This window comes from Coregonus clupeaformis, unplaced genomic scaffold, assembly GCF_020615455.1.
Source record: "Coregonus clupeaformis isolate EN_2021a unplaced genomic scaffold, ASM2061545v1 scaf3486, whole genome shotgun sequence".
Classification (NCBI taxonomy): domain Eukaryota; kingdom Metazoa; phylum Chordata; class Actinopteri; order Salmoniformes; family Salmonidae; genus Coregonus; species Coregonus clupeaformis.
The window spans coordinates 14,438-18,955 of record NW_025536940.1 but is presented as its reverse complement, the minus strand read 5'-3'; positions in this window follow the sequence as shown (position 1 = coordinate 18,955).

Below are 4,518 nucleotides of genomic sequence, written 5' to 3'. Positions count from 1 at the left end.
GGGCCAAGGAGGCCGCAGGCATGGGCAGAGAACCAGCAGGAGGGGCCAAGGAGGCCGCAGGCATGGGCAGAGAACCAGCAGGAGGGGCCAAGGAGGCCGCAGGCATGGGCAGAGAACCAGCAGGGGGACCAAGGAGGCCGCAGGCATGGGCAGAGAACCAGCAGGGGGGTTCAGAGAACCAGCAGGGGGGCAGAGAGCCAGGAGTGGGGGCAGAGAGCCAGGAGTGGGGGGCAGAGAGCCAGCAGGGGGGGCAGAGAACCAGCAGGGGGTCAGAGAACCAGGAGGGGGGGCCAAGGAGGCCGCAGGCATGGGCAGAGAACCAGCAGGGGGGTTCAGAGAACCAGCAGGGGGCAGAGAGCCAGGAGTGGGGCAGAGAGCCAGGAGTGGGGGCAGAGAACCAGCAGGGGGGGCAGAGAACCAGCAGGAGGGGCCAAGGAGGCCGCAGGCATGGGCAGAGAACCAGCAGGGGGTTCAGAGAACCAGCAGGGGGGCAGAGAGCCAGGAGTGGGGGCAGAGAGCCAGGAGTGGGGGGCAGAGAGCCAGGAGTGGGGGCAGAGAGCCAGGAGTGGGGGGCAGAGCCAGGAGTGGGGGGCAGAGAACCAGCAGGGGGGGCAGAGAGCCAGGAGTGGGGGGCAGAGAGCCAGGAGTGGGGGGCAGAGAACCAGGAGTGGGGGGCAGAGAACCAGCAGGGGGGGAAGAGAGCCAGGAGTGGGGGGCAGAGAGCCAGGAGTGGGGGGCAGAGAACCAGGAGTGGGGGGCAGAGAGCCAGCAGCTAGAGGCTCAAGAAGAGGCTGAGACAGCAGAGCCAGACTCCAAGAAAAAGACAAATCCAGGCATCTGGAAGAGAATTAAGATGGGGTAAAGAATGCTTCAAAATGTATTAATGTTTTACACTGTTAATATATATGTTGCCACTTTAAAAAGTGACATTATCCAAATGTGAGTGTTTAGTGTACATGCAACACACATGTATGTAGATACTTACCTGTCTCTGTGATTTCTTACAGCATTCCTAACCTGCTGTCTGCTGAGAGCTGGAACTCAACGGCCGCAGTGCCACTGGGGTTACGTTGGTAATAAATATAAATGTCGCCCAATAATTCCTCCTCCTCTTCAAGTCATCAGGCCTCTTTAAGCTCCTCAAGCCAGTAAGTATCCTCTTAATCAAGGCAACAAACCGTCTAAGGTCAGCAATTCCCCACCCCAGACCAGAGATTCTCATCTGTATCCAAGTTTAATTAATCTCTGCTCACCACATCACCTGTCCTAGAAAATATCCCCAAATGGACATGGTTTGACATGGACCCCTCCTGTCCTAGACCTAGAAGATAAATCCCAATAAATGATGACAAGTTGAGAGGCACAGGGACAGCGATGGAGCAGCACCCCTCGGACGAAGAGCCATTTCAGGATTAAGTGTCTTGCTCTAGGGCACAATGACAGGAGATGGTCCCTGAGAGTAGAGCCTAGCAGCCCCACGGTTGCTAGTTCAGTTCCCACTGCTGGTCTTAGGAGGTGTTAAGGGGAGGTGCTGAGGAGGAGGTCTGGGAGAAGGTCTGCAGGTAGCCTTAACCGGACCAATAGCAACTAAGTTGATGGCTCAATCCCCGGGCAGAGCTGCTCAAGTCAGGCCAGTGATGTTTGATGATGTCATTTTGTTTGCAAAAATCCAAAATGGCGTAGCAGTGCGGTCGTGTTTTCTGTAGTGTCCTTGTGTAAATAGCCTTTTTTGTTGTTGTCTGTTTTGTATATATTTCTCAATTTTACTTTTCATTCTTTAAATAAAATATACTTTCCTGCAACCCGCCTCACCCAATGTGGAAAGGATTCTATTATTTCTTTATAACTTTTATCAAGAACCTTGAGCTGAAACTAGTCTAGCTGCAACCTAATGGCTGTGGTAGCCAGCTAGCTAGCTACTTGCTATTAGCCACCGTTAGCGTTCCTCACCATTGTCCGTGGCCTGCACTACCCACCAGCCAGCTCTAGCTCTTGCCTGGAAAATTTGTCGGCCAGTCTGCACAGCCTGCTATCGACCCAGAGCATATTGGATTTTCTGCCGGAACACTGGACCCTAACACCGGATCATTGCAACCAGCTAGCTGCAACCGAATGGCTGTTGTCGTTGGCTAATTACCATTGCCCCTTAGCAAGCACAAGTTAGCTTAGGTTTACGTGCACTGTACTCAAATCCTTCGATATCATTGTCTGTACATAATGCCCTGAATCTATTCTACAACGGCCGGAAATCTGGCCCTTTTATTCTCTATACCCAACGCCCTAGAAGACCAGTTTTTAAAGCCTTTAGCCGTATCCTTATGTAACAAAGTCAAAATGTACAGTTTCCATCAACTTCGCGTTCAAAGTTGAAGTCAAAGAACGCAGCAGTTCGCGGTAGAGTAGTGGGTGAAACCATTCACTTCAGGAAAAGGGGTGATGTAAATAAAGTTCCCTTTAATTTTGTGTTACTGAATTCATAAACATATTTGCTGCCATTGTAGTAAGGTTGGTAATACGAGAGGTCTTCGGACTTACCATTTTTTGTACTATTTTCTTTTGAAAGAACAACTAGTGGGTTTTGAATGCTTCTCCCCTATGTGGGAAGTTGGTCTGCCTGCTCCTCAGTCTGAGAGAAATATTCTGAGAGCAGGTTCGTGTCTCTTTCCTCTGTATATAAAAAAACGGTTTAAAACTGTATAACATAAGTGTTTTTGGAAAACTGGTTCATATATCCTAAAGTCAATAGTAAATGTGGCTATGTATATATTTATTTTGCCGTTAATGTATTGACGACCTATTTCAGCAAGTTTAACCAAGTTTTTGCTGGCTAAGCTAGCCATGTTAATGATGAGCTAACTAGCACCGTTGGTCACTGTACTTCAACGTCACACGCTAGCTATTGCCAGCAGGTGATTTGCTAGAAGGTGACTTATTGAAATTAGGTGAATGTTTATTTTCTTACTACCTTAAAATGTTTTTATAAAAGGGTTGTACTTGTGCTCTGTATTTATGGATGAATATTACTTCACATTGAGGGTATGTATCACTACTGTTGCTCCTATCTAAAAGATAACTTGTGTCCTACCTAAATATGACATTTAGCAGACGCTTTTATCCAAAGCGATTTACAGTCCTGCGTGCAGACATTTTTAGGTATGGGTGGTCCCAGGGATCGAACCCACTACCCTGGCGTTACAAGCGGCATGCTCTACCAATTGAGCTACAGAGGACCACTGTAGCTCAATAACCAGTGAACGTGTGGCTGTGACCGTCCTGTCAATGCCTGTCATCACTGTTTGATATCTTTTACTGCAGTTAAAAACCGAGTCAACCTGAAGTGTGGTTGTCCGTGTGCCTTTCTTCTGGGGGGATATGTGTAGTTGGTTACACTAATTTCCTTAAATTCTACACATTTTGCCATGGGGTTGAAAGAAAATCTTGCAGTTTTAAAGCTAATTACTGGTAGTTCTGCACATTTTGCCATGGGATGGAGATAGATGTTTTCAGTTTTGAAGCTAATTTCCTGCAATTCTCAACATTTTGCCATGACTAATGCCATGTTAAGATGATATCTGAATGAGAGTGACTAACAAAATCAATGGGGGCTCACTGCAGGTCAAGGCCCCTGGGCACGTGCCCTTCGTGCCTGGTCCGTAATTCGATCATGATTACTACAAGTTAGCTGGCTAGACTAAATTACCAATCTAAAATATGTTAGCTAACATGGCTAATTGAGTGACTGACTGACATACAAGAAAAATACTGCTGATTTAACAACCAAGTTTAGAAATTGTACCTGGTGTCATTTACTATTCTAACTCTCAAGAGTTAGTTGAGACCCCGAAAGAGTTCCTAAAAAATACACACAACATTTTTTAAATAACTTGTTTTGACGGGGGGTTGTGGCCATGGGGCCCTAAGCGATCGTATATGCCTAGGGCTGGCCCTGGCACTATATAAGGAATAGGTGCCATTAGGGACTCATGTTAAACTTAGGGTCAGGTCAATTCAGGACGGGAATTATTGCACTTTATTGACAATTACCATGCCTTACTCAATTGAAAAGAGTATAGAATCATTGAGATCCAATTGGGGGTTCTGTTCTTAATTCCTTGTGTCCATTACATATAAGTTGATACCTGATCCCCTAAGTTGAATATGAACTCTGCTTCTTCTCCCCTCCCAGTCATCCCTGGACACATAGTGAAAACAACACACATCACCCGGGCCGAGAGGAAGAGGGAGAAGATGAAGGAGCTCCTGGAGGCTGAGGAGAAAAGGAAGAAGATGGAGGATTTTAATAAGCTGTGGAGAGCGCAGTCCCTGCTTAGAAAACAACATAAACGTAAAGAGGAGAGGGAGAGGATGAAGGAACAGTCCCTAAATGAAAAGCAGGAGAAATGGCTGGAGCAGATGAATCTGGAGGCTGATGCTCAAATCAAGAAGTGCAGCACCCAGTACATCACCCGCTGTCCAACCAAGAGCTTAAGCCAAGAGCCCTTTGGATCTGGAGATGGC